The sequence below is a fragment of the Pleurodeles waltl genome, chromosome 11 (genome assembly GCF_031143425.1).
Source record: "Pleurodeles waltl isolate 20211129_DDA chromosome 11, aPleWal1.hap1.20221129, whole genome shotgun sequence".
Lineage (NCBI taxonomy): Eukaryota > Metazoa > Chordata > Amphibia > Caudata > Salamandridae > Pleurodeles > Pleurodeles waltl.
Window position 1 is genome coordinate 751,113,367 of NC_090450.1, and position 22,855 is coordinate 751,136,221.

The following is a 22,855-nucleotide window of genomic DNA, read 5'->3' on the forward strand; positions in this document are numbered from 1 at the left end:
ATATTTGTGTTTCTTGGATTGTTTTTGTTCCTTTTATTTTAACCCTATGCATGCAGGAAAGTTATACGTGATATAATTAGTGCCCTTCTTTGTCTTTCTTGTGCATACTAAGTGCAACCACACTTCTAATTGTAGTGTGCAACAGTGAATCTCTGTGAAGCCAGCCCTAGTGTTGTAGTAAGTACTATGTTATGGTACTCAGTTTGGGTTTTTGGAAATGTAGTGTTAGTAATTGTGCCAACAGTTAAGAAAAGTGCTGGCGCATCCCGGTGTTCTTCTACCGCTCCCGTGCCCATGAGAGAAAGAGAGATTCAGTTTCAAGGAAGTTGAGTGCACTAACTCTACTATCACTCTGTCAACAATGACCTGCCCCCCAGAAGATACAGGTTGCCTGGCTGGACCAGCAAGACGTGGCAGTGATTTGTCTCTTTCTCTTCCACTCCCCCTTTCCTTTTAAAACACCTGCCGGGGCTTCTGTGTCCATCAGGAAGTGCCAAGAGGTGTTCCAGGAGGTAGGGGGCCATAACATCACCCCTGCAGACATCCTGCTTTTCAGGTGAGTAGCCCCATCTCTACATAAAGCCAAGCCACAACATACAGGGCTGCCCGGGCGATGGATTTCACAATGGGTACTTTCAAAGGTTTAGCACAGGCTTTATCAGCTGATCAGGATGATCCATCTTTATTAGATTTAACTAGGTCCCTAGTGGGATTACAGAAGGAAGTTCTTTCCTTAAAGCAAGAGAACCTGGAGTTGCACACTGAACTACAGCAGTATAAACCACAAGACACCCCCTGGGGAGGAGTCTAACTAAAACAAAGATCTCCAGTACTACAGGTCCCTCGGTTTGACCCGTCTAATCATGTTCCTAGACCTGATTCAAGCCAGTGACAATGAGTTACTGAATTTGCATCAGGGAAACAAGGATCTACTGTCCTATATCACATCTTTCATTCGGTTGGTGGCAGAGACTGAGTGGCCCGAGGAGAAGAGCACCTCCCTCTTCTATCGTGGCCTTCGTGGCGATCTCAAGGATGTTCGACCCAAATTGTGGAACCTCCTACAGAGTGTTCCGTGTTCATTGACCAGGTGGTACGATTGTATCACCACTTGAGTGAACATAACGGAGAAAAAATCCAGGGTGACACATGCTTAGTGGTGCTCAACACTGAGAAAAAGAAGTCCACCATTCCCACTCATGATACACCTGAGCCTATGCAAATTGGCAGTGTGTGGGCCCACTATCTAAGGAAGAGAAAGAACGTAGGAAAAAATTGAAACTGTGTTTATACTGTGGTAAGGCAGGGCATTTTGCTCGGGAATGTCCTAACAAGCCTACTGCTCCAAAGAAAGCCATCGGAGCGGTAACAGGGCCTGAATTCTCTCTTCCTGACCAGGCGGAAAATTAACTGGCTTGATAAATTCTGAGACCATTATATTAAGTGCTTCTTTCAATATGGTCTCACATCTTCTGGCTAATACCACCAGCCCAGTACTTCGACATCTAACTCTTATTGTGACGTTAGTGTTGTCCCCTCCGGTTTGTAAGGTCATTCCCATATTGCTTAACTCTGGGGCTACCGGAAACGTTTTAGACTTGGGTTTGGCTAAAACCCTAAATATTATGACTGTCAGAAAAGACGTCCCTGAACCAGTCAAAGCTGTGGATGGCTCAGAATTGTCCTCCGGGCTTATCGTTTATCAAACAATACCCTTGTCCATGCTTTGTGCAAACAACCATACACAACAAATTCAGTTTGACCTCATAGATACCCCAGTATTTGGAGCCATTTTGGGGATACCCTGGCTTCAGTTACACAATCACAAAATTGACTGGGCAACAAGGACAGTGACATTAGACTCTAAACATTGCTGACACTCCTGTTACCAAGACAAACTATTAGTAGTGACACCCTTGCATTGTAGGTCCACACATAGTACGGCTATCAAGCCGGACGACACACTGACCATTCCTGCACCATATAAAGACATCCATTATGTCTATAGTGAACAGAAGGCCACCCAGCTGCCGCCACATAGGTCATATGATTGTTGTATAGACTTGATTCCAGGGGAAACGCTACTTTGTAGTTGGGTGTATGCTCTTTCTGAGCCTGAGAATCGATAACTGTGAGACTACCTGGATGATCTATTGGCTAAGGGTTTCATTCATCTTTCAACGTCACCAGTATCATCGTCTTTGTTCTTCGTGCCCGATTTTGTTTCTGTATAGATTATCGCACAGTGAACAAAGTGACCATAAAAAATCGGTATCCACTTCCGTTGATCCCGGTACTTTTAGTTCAAGTACGTCAGTTGACCATTTATACTAAACTCGACCTCCGGGGCGCCTACCACTTTCTAGATATCTGTGTAGTGGTATACATTGAAGACATTTTGATCTATTCGTCTTCCACTGAGGAACATAAAGGACATGTAAGAGCGGTTTTACAATGGCTTTGTGAGCATCATCTCTTCGCCAAGCTGGGAAAAAAAAATTTCACGCTATTACTGTAGAATTCCTGAGATATGTGATGACTCTTGATGGACTTTCCCTGGATAGGTCCAAAGTACAGGCATCCTGGATTGGGTGGCCCCAAGATCCATCAAGGGAGTTCAACAGTTTTTGGTCTTCGCAAATTTTTATCAAAGATTTTTACCCCACTTTTCTACTGTGGTATCTCCCATAACTCTTCTTCTACGAAAGGAGGTTAAGTTTCTCTGGGATGCAGAAGCTGAGAAAGCCTTGCAACATCTTAAAAACACATTCACTGAAGCACCCATTCTCCATCATCCTGACCTGGCTCAGCCATTTTTCGTGGAAGCAAATGCTTCCCAAATGGCAGTGGGTGGTGTCTTGTCCCAACAAGATCCTGAATATGGGCAATTCCATCCAGTAGCTTACTTCTCAAAGAAATTGCTTTCCGCAGAGCAAAATTACATGGTGGCGGAGCAGGAACTTCTGGCAATCAATCTTGGCTTCCAGGAATGGTATGGGTTTTTGGTAATGCAGTGTTAGTAATTGTGCCAACAGTTATTATTATCCAAGAAAAGTGCTGAAGCATCCCGGTGTTCTTCTACCTCTCCTGTGCCCATATCAGAAAGAGAAATTCAGTTTCAAGGAAGTTGAGTGCATTAACTCTACTATCACTCTGTCAACAACGACCTGCCGCCCGAAGATACAGGGTGCACGGCTGGACCGGCAAGTCGTGGCAGTGTTTTGTCTCTTTCTCTTCCACTCCCCCTTTCCTTTTGGGACACCTGCCAGGCTTTCTGTGTCCACCAGGAAGTGCCAAGAGGTGTTCCATGAGATCGGGGTCATACCATCGCCCCTGCAGACATCCTGCTTTTCGGGTGAGTGGTCCAGTCTTGACATCAGGTAACAGTTCCCACTTGTCTTTGAATGATATACAGTTCAATACGCAAAACCTTGCGACTTGATCCACATATCCATTTCCCAATGACACATAGGCCCTCATTATGACCCTGGCGGACGGCGGTATTTTAGAGAAAATTACTGCCAACAGGCTGGTGGTACTCTTCCCCAAAATATGACATTGGCAGTTTGTCTCAAGCCAACCCGCCAATGTACCACTCCGTCCACCAGGGTGGTAACAGCTGCCGGGCTGGAGGCTTCAGTCTCCAGCCAGGCAGCTGTCACTGTCCCACCTGAGGGATTATGACACCGCCTACCGCCATGGTTTTTGCGGCTTCCTTACTGCCACGAAAAACATGGCAGTAGGCACTATCAGTGACAGGGAATCCCTTCCCTGCCACTGACAGGGGTCTCCCCTGCCCCCTTCCCCCTCCCCAGAGTCCTCACCCTCCCTCCACCTCCCACTCCAGACCCACCTACGACATACACGCACATTCTCGCACTTTCATACACACGCCTACACACACTCATACCCACATTCACCCACACATGCATACATCCATTCACACGCACATCCACATACACTTACATACATTCAAGCATCCACGCATTCACACAATACAATATACATGCACACTCACAACCATGCATGCACACACGCATTCTACATGCCACACACCCGCATGCACGCACACATAAACATACATCCCCAACCCCCCACACACACACACACACAACAACCCCCACCCCTCCCCTATCGGAGCACCCGACTTACCTGCTTGCAGCGGGTCCTCCAGCAGGAGACAGGATGGGGTGCTCCTACCAGCAGCAGCATCTGCCAGTAGAACACCACCAGGCCGTATCATGTGTCATGATACGGTCTGCGGCGGTCTAGTGGCATGGCACTACTGCTGGCAGCAGTGCCACCTTACCGCTGTCTGCCGCCATGGCTGCTGCTAGAATTCCGCCAGCCTTCTGGTGGAATTCTGGCAACAGTCACAATATGGCAGATGGCAGGTAGCTGCAGCGACTGTGTTATGTTGGCCGTCGCCGTGGCGGTAGGCGGTCAATACCGCCATTGTAATGATGAAGGCCATAATCTTGTGACTACAGATGTGCACTGCATTTCATCACGGCAATCTTTTCAGGCATTGGAATAACATGTAAATAATTCTTTGATTCTCTCACCATTTCTTACTGGTGAGCGAGAAGAGGTCAGGAAACCTCTCTGTGACCACAATTGAACAAAATCATGGACTGTTCCAAATCCATACAGATAGTAACTTTTAGCTGAGAAGAAACATGGCACGCTCTGGTAAGGGCTACTAGTTCCACTGCGTGGTCAGAATACACTACGCGAAGCAAAAAGCTTCCAAGGTACCTGTAATTGTGCACACAGCATATCCTGCACTCAGTGTCCCTGTATTGTCTCTCAGACAAGAACCATCAACAAAGATAATTTGGTAATTTTCTTTTAATCAGTATCTCTAATGTCAGGCCTCAGTTTTGTGCACAAATCAGTTACTTCGAGCCAGTCATGTTCAACATCTTCCTCCTTTTCAATTTCAGCATTTTCACTCGGAAGTAAGGTGCCGGGTTTAGTACAAAAGATAGGTAAAGTCGCACTCAAGAGGTTCTTGACGTTATCAAATTAGAAATGTATTTCATTGTTGTACAGACGTTTTGATTCCATGCGCTCAACAGGTAATTTATGTTCGAAGCAAAAGCAATATCCGAAGTGATGACAAGGGAAAAGAAGATCAGTCAACACGTGTTTCGCCCCCTCTGGCTATATAAGCCAGGGCTTTCTCAAGGCTGGAAAAGAAGCGAAAGATCAAAATCTCTAATAAAGTTGATCAGATATAGCGGAAAGAAAACAGATACCATCAGACACCACCAAATGGTGAGCCAAAAGGCGGATCCCGTGCAAAAAGATTACTGATGTGGTTTTCCAGAATTGGAAAGATTCCTGAAACCAGGCGTGAGAAGAGTTAGTGGGTGATTAGGGTGGGATTCGAGGCTTGACTTTTCCAAAAGAATCAAGAAGAAGAACATTAAAAGCTCAAGAACCAAGCGTGCTACAGAATCTATGATATGTCAGAATCTGTGATGTTAAAGAAAAAGGAAATCTGTGAAAACAGCGAGAATATTAAGACCAGACGGTAACCAAGGGTCATTCAGTTAGTATCATTCTAATTTGAGAGGAAATATACAAAAGGAGGTTAGTATCAGTTAGGCATGTGGTGCCCAAGTACAAAGAGACCTAAAAGTTGCCCAAAAGATATAAAAATATAAATGTAAAGTAAGCTAATACTTAACAATGAGAAATAAAGATAAGAAAATATAAAGAAATTAGCAATCATACCGTAAGAGATAAGGTAAACATTTATGATTTCAATAATGAATTAAACATGTTCTGTAAGGAAACAAAGTCAAATATTGAGGTATACCAGGCTTAAAAGTAATAATGTAGAACAAACGTTGTATAACAATAGTAACAAATGTGGTATAAATAAGTAAATTACTAACTGAGAAAGACACATAAAATGTATTTAGCCGTTTAGACAAACATTCGATATTCATGAAGATTATAGATCAGAGAGACCACTTATTGGGAGTGAAATGTATTAAAAAATCAGGTAAAACTAGTATCAAGAACTAGATGAAGTGAGCGAAATCTCCGTATGTTAGTAAAACGTATGCATGTGAACAAACAGTGCTACCATTCTCACCTTAAAAGTGCACGAGAAAACGGAGAGCCGCATGTACGCGGCAAGCCTCAGGAAAATGGGACAGGCGCGTGCGCGTCGGGGTCACGTTTAAAATACCAGTGACTAAAGGAATGGTCCTATCACATCGTTGTGTTTTAAATAAAGACAAACAACGGACTAAACAATCCTAAAGGTGGTGAGCGCCATCTTATTGAGCAGAAGAGAAAAGAAAGAAAGAAGAAAAGCAGGTGCCATATTTGAGTGGCAAAGCTAATCATCAGAACTAGAAGGCCCGTCATCTTTGGGGACCAGATGTTGCCATATTTATAATGGTCTGGTGCTTAGTAAAAGAAAATAGATCAAAATTATAGATGAAAGTTAATAGACCACTCTGTAAAGAAAAAGTGAGTTAGGGGGAGGGAGGTGAAATACATGAAGGAAAGACTAAATAGAGAGAGAAAGAAGAGCCAAATGTTTTGTGTGAAGATGCATAAGATTAAGGTAGAAAGACCCTATAAGAGAACAATTAAACTAGTAAAAAACAATAACGTCGCTAAGGTACACCAAAACAATACAATGTTGTAATATCTAAGATAAGGCTTGACAAATATTAACATATTACAAAATGCAGTTCCTGGAAAACAAAAGAAAATAAAGCAAATAAAGCAAAAAACCTTGTTGTTGTTTACATTAACCAAATATGCCATTCATGATCTTTGTTGAGGCCATTGTTAACTGTATCATATTTAATAATTAGGTGGCTTTCTTCTTGGCGTAGTCGTAGTAGTGTGTTGCCACCTCTTGGAGAGGGTGTAATGCGTCGTAAGCCACTGAAAGTAAAAGTGTGCTGGTGTTGATGACAGTTAATAAAATGTTCAATCATTGGTGCCTGAGTATCGGACTTTTGTATGTTCCTGAAGTGTTCCTGGATTCTGGTTTTTAAAGGACGAATCGTACTACCAATGTAGGTTAGGTTGCAAGAACACCAGATAGCATAGACAACATGAGTACTAGCACAGTTAATGAAATCAGTGATCCGGTGGGTACAATTATTAATGTTGACTGATGTAGATTTGGAAAGACCCAATTTACATACAGAACATTTACTGCAGGTATAAAAGCCTTTTGGTTTAGATGGCAGAAAGGTAGTAGAAGGCCTTTGTTGAAAAAATGAGGGGCAAAGTTTATTACGAAGGTTAGGTGCCCGCCTAAAGCCTACTTGAGGGTAATTGGTAATATATTGATTAATAGAAGGGTTGTTCAGGAGTAAAAACCAATATTTTCTTAGTGATTTTCTAATGTGTTTGTGACCATTGTGAAAGGCTGTAATAAAACGAACAGTTGTATTCTTATTGGTTTGTTTGGGTTTATTCAGCAGGGAATTCCGATCCATACTTCTCACTTCATTTCTGATAGTGTTAAGAGAAGCCCTATTATAACCCCTAGATGTCAGTCTCATGGTCATTTAAGAAGACGTTTTATCATGCCGTGCTCGGTTTAGCACTGTACATCTTTTCAATGTTACATTTGGTGACCCCAAAATAATTGTTTCCTATCTAGTCAACCTCGCACCAGTCAATTATTGGGTTTTCGTCCTTGTCAGCAGAATCTCAGAAGAGTGAGGGACCATTACAATCAGGGGATATCCCATCACCACGCCTTCACACTGTGTAAGGCTTTGACCAACTGCAGCAACTGCACATAAACAGCCTGGTAAGGCTACTGCAACTGGGTCCAAAGTAGCAGAAAAATATGCTACTGGGCGGTTTGTCATGACAGACAAAGAACATGCATCACGATCATGACAAAACAATGTGAAAGGCTTCGTGTAATCAAGCATACCCAACGCTGGAGTCCTGCACAAACTCTCTCTCAACTCGGTGAACGCTTTCATTTCATCCTGGTCTAACACTATGGGATCAGTGACTTCCTTATGAGTCAGCTTCTGCAATGGTTTCGAAATGACTGAACAATTTGAAATCCACTGACGACAATAGCCCATCATTCCCAAAAACATCCTGACATCTCTCGGTGTGATTGGGGGACTTTTCTGCAATATCGTTGTAATACTTCCTTTGGATATCTTTCTTGAACCTTTCTCAATCTGGTGATCCAAATACTTCACTACTTTCTGGCAGTACTGCAATTTCAGTGGAGACACTTTGTGGCCATTCTTTCCCAAATGGTTCAATCGGGCAACCGTATCATACATGCACTCGTCCCTTGTTTTGGACGCAATCAGTGAGTCATCAATATACTGCACCAAGGTCGATTGGCAAGGCAATTCCAACGACTCCAAATTCTTTTTCAAATTCTGATTGAATATGGAAGGTGACTCTGAATACCCTTGAATAATTCTGCACCAGCAATAGACTTGATCCAGGAATTTGAAACAAAAGAGAAATTGGCTATCCTCATGAAGAGGCACAGAAAAGAATGCTTGTGACAAATCTATGACAGTGAACCACTTGTCAACACATGGAATCTGGAACATTATCACAGCTGGATTTGGCACCACAGGACAACACTTGACCACAATCTCATTTATTTTTCTCAAATCCTGAACAATCCGAACCTTCCCACAGAGCTTCTTCAAACCCATTATCGGTGAGTTACATGGACTGCTCAACACTTCTTTCAGAACCCCTTGCTTTACAAAGTCTGCAATTATCTGAGCAACTTTCATCAGGACATCCTGTGGCACATGGTACTGTGAAAGTTGGGGAAAAACTGCATTCGGTTTTATGGTAACTTTGACTGGCTCCACTCCCTTAATCAGACCCACTTTTTTCCAGTCAAACCCCACACTTTCTCTAGTACCGTTCGTTGTAAATCAGGATGGAGCTCTTTCACTGTGAACATTGGGAAAAACTCAATCAAGGGGTACTCCTCATTTGTGGATTTAAACTCTATTTCTGGGGCTAGGTCTTCTCATCATCACTATTCGTCTGAATCTCAATTCCGTCATTTGAGGAAGTAATCAAACATTTTGTTTTACACAACAAGTCTTTTCCCGTTAGGGATACCGGACTTGAATCACAGACTACAAATGTATGCAATCACTGAAAATTACTAATCTGGACTTAAACTGGATCTATAATCGGTTTTGTCAAATACTCTTTTGCTACTCCCACAACCTGAACTGTTCTTCCTGAAAGAAGTAAATTCTGAACCTCTGCACTTCTCACTGTAGAGCGTGTAGCTCCTCGGTCCACCAAGAATGAAACTCTGTGACCCATTACCTTTCCCTTCACGTAGGGTCCTCTCTGATCTACTTCTAAGGAAGTCGCAAGCACACGTGTCTCCTCATCTGAACTGTCACTCGTCCATTCATCATTTATTCCATTCTCACTATGTAACGGGAATTGGTGCACTGTGTTATTACTTATGTTTTGCCTCAGACTTGTGACCTGTTGAGAAAGCACCATCTGTTGCTGCTCCATCAGAGCTTGAGTTATTTGAATTTGCTGTCTAGGTACCATGGGAACCTGCTGCTGCATCGGCTGTAACTGTGACACTTATGCATAGGGCATTTGCACCTGCTGCATGGGCTGGAAATTTTGTACTTGATTCATGTTATTCTGAAAATATGGATTAGGACCTCTTAGTCTCAGTCCTTGCACATTCTGGAATGAATTGATGTCATTACTCTGCTGAACAACACCTTCCTGCACCATCATCGGACCCTCCCCTTTCCAATGTCCCACGGCTCCACAAATGTGACATGGCAATAGCTTGTTCATTCCCTGCACATCATTCTGAACCACAACAGTATTCAAGTCTGGACCATGATTCATATTACCTCCGCAACCTCTAAGTCTCATCTGAGGCTGAAACAACATATTTCCCTGCTGCTGTGGCAACTGCTGTGAAAAATCCCCTTACACTCCTGTTCTGCATCACCATCGCTTTCTCTTTCAACTTTTTCTGCTTCAACTCAATCTCATCACTACAGTATTTCACATACTGCAACACCTCATCAATCAGCTTTGCTTGCCAGCAAATCAAATGACTCTTAATCATTTGGCTAATTTCAGGTCTCAATCCTTCCACAAATCTGAACACGAAATGTAGCATGTCTTTCACCTCTACTGTTTCTGTACTACTGTAATGCTTGAATGCCTGCAGCAATCTCTCTTCATACTTATGTATCAATTTTTTTGCTTCCGCAGCTGTCCTGTCAATCCTCTGCCAATCAATATTCTTGGGCAAAATTCTCAATTTCAGAAACTCAAACACCTTATAGTAATGTTTAATTACCTCGGGAGACAGTGCACCTGTATTTATGTCTCTGTCTGGTTGACTTGTTGGCCAGTCTACACTCCTCTTGCACTCCATCCACAAGTCAGCTGGAACCACTATCTCTAGTAATGTGTTCAAGTCTTCCCACAAACACTTCACACGTTTCATGAACCTGTCTGTCTGCTGATACCACTCTACTGGCTTTTCTCTGAATTTTGGATAATCATTTGTAAATGATAGAATGTCACTTCTGCTCCAAGGGATGTGAACAAAATTTCCCCCTGGAATCTCTCTCATCAATGAGATCTTTACTGGATCTTTATCCTGCTGTACAGTTTCAGTCAGCTCCAAAGAATCCCTTTTTCTCTTGTCTTTTTTCTTTACCCATCTGCTTTCCCATTTGCCTAATGCTCCCAGGTCTGAGCGCTCTGTAGTAATTCTTTAAGGTGTGCCTTCATTGCGGCACATGTCATGTGCTCAAAATCTTTTGCTTCAAAGTCTAATCTGTGAGTCCTTTTTAAATGCTTAGTTTTCTCAATCGCTATGCCGTATTTCTCTGCCAAGTCTGCTAATCTCTGATGAACATTGTTCACTTCTCTCATAATCTTTGGGCACAGATTTCTCAACTCTGCCTCTGTGTAGGATTCTAATCTATTCACCACCATAGTTCCTTCAATGAGTTCACCCGCTTCCATGCTCAGTCTAGCCCATTTCAAATACTCCTCTCCTTTAGGGGCATTCTGGGGGGTATTTGTCCCGGGAAGACCTGCTCCGTGGGCACCACTAAGTTCGAAGTTATTTCCATAAAGGGCACATATGGATAAATTATCTGCACCTGTGCTTCAGTGTCTGCACTACAGGAGTAATAGGCACATTAAGACCACTTTGCACCGCATTCTGTGTCAGGTTAGGATCAACCTGAACCAGATTTGCTGTCCCATTAACCTATGTCAGGGCTGTCGGATCAACACTAGTACTCGGGCCACTCTCATGTACTGTATATGGTGGTGGTCGATCTCTCAATAACTGTGCAATAAAAACTTCATCGTCCGATTCCTCCTCTACTGTTGAAGACTTTCTAGCCTTATTACTCTCGGACAGACTTTTATTAGTTTCCCTAGTCGCTTTCTTTTATTCCTTCTCATTCTCTTGTGTAATTGCCAGAAAGAACTTAATCCCTTGCAAAGTTTCTGTTATCCTTACCTTCTGAATACAATCCCATCTAGCCTCCTCTAAAGTATTTTCTGCCTTTCTCATCCTCCTCTCAAATTTCAATTGCTGTTGCCATCTGGCTACTAGCTCCTAAATCGCTAATGCCTCAAATTGTGCTGGTCTTGGAAGGGGCTTCGATTCATATAGCGCCATCCATAAATGCTCCAAAACTCTCAAATTGAACGTCCCATTTGTAGAAAACGCTAAGCTCCCAACTTTCTCTGTCAATTTGCACTATTGCTTTAACCAAAGGCATGGTGCGACACCTCTCTCTTCCATTACAATGTAAGCTGATGTATTCTCTGGTGGTATAGCCTCACCTACACTCGCTGCAATCTACGTATCACCCTTTAAGGCACTTTTTAACGCTTTGAAAACTTCATCTTTTCTACTTTTTGTTTATTCAAAATCAAATCAGGAAGTGACTTTTAATCCCAAGATTCCTTTCACCCACGTTCCCAACCAATTGCCTCTCACGGACGGCTGCCAATCCATGCGTGACCCTTCTCACTAACCAACCTATCCCAGCGCGGCTCCAATGACGTCACAGTAACACGTACTGCGGCTGATAAAGTCTTGCATGCTTGCCCTCCTAAACTCCAATTCACACAAAACGAATGTAAAATATTGCGAGCACTAATCAAAAAACAAAACCCAAAACCAAATCTGCTGGTTTACTACAGGAAAGGTAACACAATCGCTTCAGAAACCTTACAGAGTTTTCACTGATGGCTCTTCCCGCACTTACAGCCACTCCTTCTTTCTCGGTCTCCCAGATTTGCAAGAAAAATTTGACCCGCAAATTTTACTCTCAGCTGATCAATGGGTCTGTCCTAGTGCACATAGAACTCGTCAAATCTCAGTCGAAATTTCCTCTTGCCCACTTTAACTCACACACTGACTTGTTGACCACGCCCGATAAACCTACAAAACCAGACAAATTACAACATATAACCAAGTGTCTCATACACTTTTAAATATACTACAGAGTCTTAGACCACGCAGGGTCTGTGCATCAAGAACCATGTGGCCAGTGTTTGAGCACAAAGCGCCACACACATAAGACGACTTCCCTACTCTCATACTGTACACACACTCCTACTACAACTTCATTTAGAGTATGCAAACTCCCTAAATCCCTTGCAAACCTCCCAATTTACCTGCGATTTGCATAAGCTGTGCAAGCAAGACCTGTTTCACTCACTCTATCACTAGAACACCAGGAACATCCTCAACAACCATTAGGAGGGTCCAGGATCTGGGAAAGTAATTTCTGGGCTTAAGGCTCGCAATTAAGCAGTTCTTACCATAGCTCCAGTACATAATCAATAATCAATACACAATAATGAACAAACATTAATCAATAAACAGTAATCAATAAAATCAATACTCAATGGAATCAGTAATTGTCACACACCATGGCCTTTCAGTCATGAATAACCACACTTTTAGTAAAAGTTTAGAATGTTTATTTCCCTATATTAACAATGCCAATGTCATCTAGATTAATCTCAAAATCAAATGAAACACATACAGAAACAAAACTGGTTGTCCAAAGTGGCGGAAGAAACGCAATCTAATCAAAGCTTGAACTACAACACATTCTAAAATTACAGTACAAATCAATAGCAGAGTCAGCTGCGTCAACAAGATGAAGTACATGAAGTTAAGCAGAGAAATCCATCAAGCATTAGTCTCTATTGTCATAAATCGGGATCCTTAACTAACATCAGATTAGCATCAGCATGTTGGGCTTCATGCAAAACAATTTAGTAACGCAATTTGGAAAAAATGGCTAACTATGATAGAATCCTAAACAAAACAGCGCAGTTGGTACCTAGAAAGGAAAAGCAAATATACATAATATTCACATTTCAGGGTATACCTATTCTCGGTATGGATCAGCAAAGCAGAATCATTCTTCGTCCTCAGGACATCAGTCGATTAGCAAGGCATCAGGCTCTCAGTCAGGGGAATAGGAGCCCAATGAGCCAGAATTTCAGAATGACCCAAATGGCAGAATGATCTGTCTTCTCTCAGAATGTCGGAATTAACTTTTCTCTCCCAGAATGAGCGCTGTTAAATCAAGGTCACCTAAAATATCCCCTAATTCCATATTTGTCAGTTAATCGTATGTTCACACTCCGGCTAAAAAAACTACTATCCCAAATCTATGAATTCCAATACTTCTCCGTTCTCATATTGTTGATTGGTTCGTCCTCCGGTGTCCTCATCATCCAGCTTGTCAGGTAACAATATTGTTGCAGCTTCCACTCTAGTCAGTATCTTCATTGTTCTTGTCCTGGGAAAGTCAGTCTCACACACATTACACATAAAATGTTGCACTTGCAGGAACATCATCTCCTAGCAGTCTGTTCTCACGAAAAGCCTCAGTTATGAGCACATTTAAACAATACAATAGACATTTCACAGTTTAATTCACTTGGTCAGCATTTTATTAAACGCTAAGAAATACAGCTTCTACATGAGGCCTGGCAAAATAGGCCAAGACACTCGCTGAGTTAAGGCCTACAATTAATAAAGATAAAGCTTAATTCATAACCCTTAATATGACATATTACTGTATTAGGTTAACACATATTCAATATGTTATAAGTATTAATCATTGATTAGTACACTTCGTTAACATTTGTGGCCATTCTTTGAGGTCACATTTTCAAATGTGTGCATTATTTTTCTGCTTTATTTCATTTTCTACATAAACACATTATTCAAACTACATAAACACTCATTAATAATTCTTATTAAAACACCTGCGCTAGCAAGTTCAGTGAAAGTATGAGGGAGATGCTTGATAACGGGGTATGTATAATTCAGTGACTGTCTTTAGAATGCAAAATAAGTGTGTGCCTATGGTTTGATATACCTCAAACGTTGTGTTGATCTGTGTGCATGCATGTAGTTGATAGATGTTTGTGCACTCTGTGCTGAGTGTGCATCAATCTGTGGGACATAGATGTACTCTTTGGATGTGTGTGTGTGCGTGTGTGTGTGTGCACGCGTGCAAATGCTCATAAACCATGTACCATAGAAGTGTGGATTAGTGAAGATGCGCACCGTGCATACAGCTACAATATGTGTGTTGATATTGTATTAAATATCTCCTAGAAGCACCCGTAGAGACCATCACAAACAATGTTAAGCACCAAAAACAGCTTTTTCTTGAAATATGAGATTTACATTAGATAATTAAGGGTATTAATGATTAACATATCTTTGATCACACAATTAACCCACAGAGTAAGAATGAGCTAGCAAGCACATTTGATCACTGTGTCCTGCAAGTACTTTTGTGATGTAATTCAATGTGCTGTAGGATTAAGGAATGGGACAAGGGCAGTCCACAGATGCCTAGGGATATAACAGAACCACTGCACCCATTTAGCACTGTTGGTAGACCTGTCAGCATTAGAGTGGTCTTCCCCCAAACTTCTTGCCTTCTTCCTCCATCTTTGCTGATCTCATTCTTGCTGGCCTTTGCACCCTGCCCACTCTACCACTGCTAACCAGTGCTAAGGTGCATGTGCTCACTCCTTAAAACATGGTAACACTGGCTTATAACCAATTGGCATAGTTAATCTACATATAAATCCCAAGTAAAGTAGTACTATATGTACCCAGTGCCTATAAATAAAATGCTACCAATGGGCCTGCAGCACTGATTGTGTCACCCACATAGGTAGCCCTTTCAAACACGTCTCTAGTCTGCCACTGCAGCCTTTGTCTGCAGTTTAAAACTGCCATGTTGACATACAAAATAAACTCCTTAGCAGGCCTTTTTCTTACATATGTCACCCTTAGGCTAGGCCATGGAAAGCTCAGAGAGCAGGATGCTGTGTGTTTTATAAATTAGGACATAAAATTGTAAGTTTTATATGTCCTGATACTGAAAAACTCTTAAGGTCGTTTTGACTACTGCAAGGCCTACCTCACCCTTAGGACAACATTGGAGTTACCTTATCACATTTAAAAATCTGTAACTTGGATAGACTGTGGGGGTCATTACAACCCTGCCGGTCAAAGACCGCCAGAGCTGTTCCGACGGAAGCACCGCCAACTGGCTGGCGGTGCTTTCCCTGGTATTACGTCCGCGGCAAGTGCCACGGTCGCACCGCCGGGACTGGCGGTTTACCGCCACTTCAGTCCTGGCGGTTTTAATCCACCAGGGCAGCGCTGCCCAGGGGATTACGAGTCCCCCTACCGCCAGCCTTTTTGTGGCGGTTTGAACCGCCAGGAAAAGGCTGGCGGTACGGGGAGTCACGGGGCCAAGTCAGGTGGCCCCTGCACAGCCCATGCCAGTGGCATGGGCAGTGCAGGGGCCCCCTGTGGCTATGCAGACAGTGAAAAGCGCGACAGGTGCAACTGCACCCGTCGCACAGCCGCAACACCACCGGCTCCATTTGGAGCCGGCTCCTGTGTTGCGGCCATGATCCAAATGTGCCTGATGGTGGTAAGCCAACTGCTCTCCTAGACCGTATCGACTCACTACCACCATTTAATATTGCCAATTGACTCTAATAAGACTCAGCTTATCTTTTATGTAACCATGCATAACCTCTAATAGTACTTTATTTGCTACCGCCAAAGTTGTAGCTCCTATAACCCCATGTGTTAACTCTGGTAGAAATCTTCCAGGTAAGAAACACTGTTGATGCTCGTGTATCAAAGCACTTGCAACCTTTGCTTAATTTTCCCACTAGAATACTAGATAACATCTTATAATCATAATGCAGGAAAGAAATAGGTTGATATAATTTAGGCACATCACTGAAAATGCTTCACCCTTAATTGGAGGGAACTAGTGGCCAGATGTAGGAAAATTGCAAGTTGCGACTTGCAATTTGCGAGTCCTTCCGACTCGCAAATTGCAAGTCGCAATTTGCAATGCAGAACGGTGTCTCAGACACCTTCTGCGAGTCGATATGGCGTCGCAAAGACCCACCTCATTAATATTAATGAGGTGGGTCGCAAATTGCGGCCCCATACCGACTATGGGCACTCGCAAACATGGAGGCCTGCTGTAGTCAGCAGACCTCCATGTTCGTGACTGCTTTTAAATAAAGCAGTTTTTTTTTTTTAAGTGTAGCCCGTTTTCCTTAAAGGAAAACGAGCTGCACTTAAAAAAAAATCCGAAACCTTTAGTTTTGGTATTTTTTCAGGGCAGGTAGTGGTCCCTTGGACCACTACCTGCCCTGAAAAATAGTTTGTGGTCCATTCACAAAGGGGAAGGGGTCCCATGGGGACCCCTTCCAATTTGCGAGTGGGTTACCATCCACTTCAAGTGGATGGTAACTGCGACACCATTTGCGACCGCATATGCGGTCGCAAATGGTATTGCATACCACTCCGAATCGCAAATAGGAAGGGAACAACCCTTCCTATTTGCGATTCTGAAATGCATTTTGCGAGTCGGTCCCGACTCGCAATATGCATTTCTGCATAGGAAAATGCGATTTGCGAGTTGCAAACGGCAATTTTTGCCGTTTGCGACTCACAAATCCTTTCCTACATCTGGCCCCAGGTTAACTCGATAAATATAGAGCTGCGTATTCTTTTCTGGATAGGGCTGATACTACACCTTTGCTATTTATTCCTCTTGTATTTATTGATTAGGCATTATATTTCTGCTCATTTCTAACTTGGAAGGTATTTGTTTATAACCCATACATATAGTTTTACCATTGTAATCTCTTCAGTGTTAAGTTTTCCCTAAAACGTCAAGAAAAAGTATCTTCTATTTGTGGTGCTATTATACACTAAACTATAAATCTCATCATGTAACTCTAATATGATATTCCTAGTTCAATTTGTTAATTTTCCAGGTCAGCATTTTCCCAATTTCTCTCCATAATTGAAATGTTCTTTTCTACTATATTACTATTTATCAGAAAATCAAATCTACTTTTAATGTCTCTCTTTAAGGTCTCTCTGCAGACCCTGTAATATTAACCTTAGTGTTCTTCTCTTTACTTCACCCAATCCCTGACTCATTAATATCTAGCCTGACAGTATATTCCATTGTTTTCTTATCTTGATATGTTCCTTTACTCATATGCAATTGCCATATGGATTTTTGGACAGTGATACAGAGAAAATGGCGGAACAAAATGCACCAAATTAGGCAGAAAGCTGGATATGGACTAGCCATTTAGAGACATTAAGGTTGTAAAATCTAGTGATATTGAGTGCTACCAGAAAGAAAATGTAAAACTAAAGCATTTCAGTTGGCTGGACCCAAGTGAGTGGCTGGGTGCACCATGATTTTTGTTTTGTGTCTACTGCCATAGGACTCTGGGACTCAGTCCTGAGTCCTAAAAAATGCAAAATAGGATACAATGGGCAGGGTAGGGATATCCTGACCCTCTAGGCCTTCATTTATGATGCGCTCTGAAAATCCAGTAGTGTCAGCTGTGGAGCCACTAGGCATACCTTCTTTCATTGCACTGAAATATTGTAGTGGAAATGTATATTTTTTCCATCTACTTGAGCCACTTCTTTATTGAATATTTCATTTCTTTGTGACTCTTTGTATCTTTTAGGATGCCGAGTTCTGTCATGTCCGACTGATGTTTCATGTGATCCTTCATCTTCTAGTGAGTCTGTTTGTGTGCGTGTGTGTGTGTGTGTGTGTATAGAACCTACTGGCAGTCACCAGTAGTTAGTTATAGGTAGTTGTAGATAGGAACTAGTTTCCATAGGAAGAGCATTTTTTGTTTTTACCAATAAGTTTGGCCCTGCTTGACACATCTTCATGAAAGTTTCAAAACTAATGCAACAGTCAGTTTAGTTGCTGTCATGAAAGTTTAGGGGTAATCCATCAAGTGGGGGCTGACAAAAAGGTGGGGTCCCAAAATGCTTTTTCCCCCTGCATTTTCATTTAGGGTTTTTGAACACGACTAAAGCACAAATTACTGGACGGAATTATACCAAATTTAGTAAAAAGCTAGCTCTTGGTCCAGAAAGCATGCTTGTGATTTGGTGTAAATCTGTTTAGTAGTTTCAAAGATATTAAATAAAAAGGAAATATAGATATCTAGGGACATGGAGGATCCGTGGATCTAACTGTCCCCATGCTGATATCTAATTGGCTGCAACACTTCAGCAAGGAAAAAATGAAAAAACGAAAAGGGGCCAGGGTAGGGATACCCGATCCGCTATTCTTGGTGCATTTTTTAAAAACAAAATCTCAGAAAAATCCACGCGCTTCATTTATTTTGCCCCCGGGTGGACCAGGTCTTGGGGGCATTTGAGGGTAAAAACTGGAGGGAGCACACAGGACCCCCCTCCTATGGCTTATAGAAGCCCCGGGGACCGCCACCTCCCCAGGGCTATGCTAATATAATATATAGGAGGCACGCAGCCCCTACACAGCCCAGGGGACCGCCACCTCCCTGGGTAATAAACGTAATGAATGTGGGGGCTGCATGTTCACCCCCCAACCCCGGGATCGCCACCTCCCCGGGGCAATAAACATAATGTATGGAGGGCACACAGACCTCCCGTGCCCCAGGAACTGCCACCTTCCCGGAGCAGTAAACATATTGCATGGGAGGGGCCCTGGGCACCTTGTAATATGTGGCTGGGACCTGGGGGATGGGATCCCTGGGGCCACAATTGGCCTAGGCAGGGGGGAGCACGTGCCCCCTCCCATTAGAATAAAAATGTTTGGCCCTGGGAAGGTGGTGGCCCCTTGGGCCTGGGTGGTCCTTGCAGGCCCCCCCTCATAAATATATTTTAGCAGCCCCAGGGAGGAGGTGGTTCCCGGAACCCAGGGAGGTCCCTGCAGACTCCCCTTATCAATATTTGTTAATTGTCTGTGCAGCTCCCCAATGTTTTTAATATGTAGCCTGAGGAGGTGATGGCCCCGGGACCCCGTGACCCCAGGGGCCCTGTGCACATCCCAAAATATATATATTTAATGTTGCCCCCTTTCAGCTCCAAACACCTTTGGCCGTACATAGCGTGAGGTTTGGAGCTGAAAGGGGGTTGACTGCAACCAGGCCCTGTGGCCAACCACTGAAGCCTATGACCAAAGGTTGTGTGTCGTGTGGGGATGGGTGGTTATAGGAGGTTGGGTGCAAGGCCTGGCCACAGGCCGAAAGCCGTGCATTGGGGGGGTTGACTTAACGTATAGTAATTCAAATTACTTTACATTTAAAAAAAACATAGACATTCACTGTAAAAATCTACTCTAAAAACTATAACTCTCGCCATGCACTGCGAATTACCCAACTTTTGCAACACTCATGACATCTTTGATAACATCGTCGATAATATGAATGTAACATCTGCAGTATAATTATTGAGAAGAAAACTGTGCGTGAAGGGGAAGCGAGTTATAGTTACCTTAGGGCACGAGTTATAGTTACTTTGAATAACTGTAACTATAACTGCTGAATTTCTATGGTTTTGTATGTTTACAATGTGAGATTAACCATAAAATCCCTGTAACAGTTGTTTATTTATGTGAATTTTCAGTGCCATATATTAACCCCTTCGCTGCCAGGCCTTTTCCCCCTCCTGTGCCGGGCCTTTTTTTGCCTATTTGGGGCAGTTCGCGCTTAGGCCCTCATAACTTTTTGTCCACATAAGCTAACCAAGCCAAATTTGCGTCCTTTTTTTCCAACATCCTAGGGATTCTAGAGGTACCCAGACTTTGTGGGTTCCCTTGAAGGAGGCCAAGAAATTGGCCAAAATACAGTGAAAATTTCGTTTTTTTCAAAAAAATTGGAAAAAGTGGCTGCAGAAGAAGGCTAGTGGTTTTTCCCCTGAAAATGGCATCAACAAAGGGTTTGCGGTGCTAAACTCAGCAGCTTCCCAGCTTTCAGGAACAGGCAGACTTGAATCAGAAAACCCAATTTTTCAACACAATTTTGGCATTTTACTGGGGCATACCCCATTTGTGCAATTTTTTGTGCTTTCAGCCTCCTTCCAGTCAGTGACAGGAATGGTCATGAAACCAATGCTGGATCCCAGAAACCTAAACATTTCTGAAAAGTAGACAAAATTCTGAATTCAGCAAGGGGTCATTTGTGTAGATCCTACAAGGGTTTCCTACAGAAAATAACAGCTGAAAAAGAAAAATATTGAAATTGAGGTGAAAAAACCATCAATTTTTCTCTACGTTTTACTCTGTAACTTTTCCCTGCAATGTCAGATTATCGAAAGCAATATACCGTTACGTCTGCTGGACTCCTCTGGTTGCGGGGATATATAGGGTTTGTAGGTTCATCAAGAACCCGAGGAACCCAGAGCCAATAAATGAGCTGCACCCTGCAGTGCGTTTTCATTCTATACCGGGTATACAGCAATTCATTTGCTGAAATATAAGGAGTAAAAAATTGCTATCAAGAAAACCTTTGCATTTCCAAAAAGGGCACAAGATAAGGTGTTGAGGAGCAGTGGTTATTTGCACATCTCTGAATTCCGGGGTGACCATAGTAGCACGTGAATTACAGGGAATTTCTCAAATAGATGTCTTTTTTACACACACTCCTATATTTGGAAGGAAAAAATGTAGAGAAAGACAAGGGAAAATAGTACTTGTTTTGCTAATCTATGTTCCCCCAAGTCTCCCGATAAAAATGGTACCTCACTTGTGTGGGTAGGCCTAGCACCCGCGACAGGATATGCCCCAAAACACAACGTGGACACATCACAGAAAACAGAGCTGTTTTTAGCAAAGTGACTACCTGTAGATTTTGGCCTCTAGCTCAGCCACCACCTAGGGAAACCTACCAAACCTGTGCATTTCTGAAAACTAGAGACCTAGGGGAATCCAAGGAGGGGTGACTTGCGGGGCTCGGACCAGGTTCTGTTACCCAGAATCCTTTGCAAATCTCAAAATTTGGCTAAAAAAACACATGTTCCTCACATTTCTGTGGCAGAAAGTTCTGGAATCTGAGAGGAGCCACAAATTTCCTTCCACCCAGCGTTCCCCCACGTCTCCCGATAAAAATGATACCTCACTTGTGTGGGTAGGCCTAGCGCCCGCGACAGGATATGCCCCAAAACACAACGTGGACATATCACAGAAAACAGAGCTGTTTTTAGCAAAGTGACTACCTGTAGATTTTGGCCTCTAGCTCAGCCGCCACCTAGGGAAACCTACCAAACCTGTGCATTTCTGAAAACTAGAGACCTAGGGGAATCCAAGGAGGGGTGACTTGCGGGGCTCGGACCAGGTTCTGTTACCCAGAATCCTTTGCAAATCTCAAAATTTGGCTAAAAAAACACATGTTCCTCACATTTCTGTGGCAGAAAGTTCTGGAATCTGAGAGGAGCCACAAATTTCCTTCCACCCAGCGTTCCCCCACGTCTCCCGATAAAAATGATACCTCACTTGTGTGGGTAGGCCTAGCGCCCGCGACAGGATATGCCCCAAAACACAACGTGGACATATCACAGAAAACAGAGCTGTTTTTAGCAAAGTGACTACCTGTAGATTTTGGCCTCTAGCTCAGCCGGCACCTAGGGAAACCTACCAAACCTGTGCATTTCTGAAAACTAGAGACCTAGGGGAATCCAAGGAGGGGTGACTTGTGTGGCTCGGACCAGGTTCTGTTACCCAGAATCCTTTGCAAACCTCAAAATTTGGCTAAAAAAACACATGTTCCTCACATTTCTGTGGCAGAAAGTTCTGGAATCTGAGAGGAGCCACAAATTTCCTTCCACCCAGCGTTCCCCCACGTCTCCCGATCAAAATGATACCTCACTTGTGTGGGTAGGCCTAGCGCCCGCGACAGGATATGCCCCAAAACACAACGTGGACATATCACAGAAAACAGAGCTGTTTTTAGCAAAGTGACTACCTGTAGATTTTGGCCTCTAGCTCAGCCGCCACCTAGGGAAACCTACCAAACCTGTGCATTTCTGAAAACTAGAGACCTAGGGGAATCCAAGGAGGGGTGACTTGCGGGGCTCGGACCAGGTTCTGTTACCCAGAATCCTTTGCAAATCTCAAAATTTGGCTAAAAAAACACATGTTCCTCACATTTCTGTGGCAGAAAGTTCTGGAATCTGAGAGGAGCCACAAATTTCCTTCCACCCAGCGTTCCCCCACGTCTCCCGATAAAAATGATACCTCACTTGTGTGGGTAGGCCTAGCGCCCGCGACAGGATATGCCCCAAAACACAACGTGGACATATCACAGAAAACAGAGCTGTTTTTAGCAAAGTGACTACCTGTAGATTTTGGCCTCTAGCTCAGCCGGCACCTAGGGAAACCTACCAAACCTGTGCATTTCTGAAAACTAGAGACCTAGGGGAATCCAAGGAGGGGTGACTTGTGTG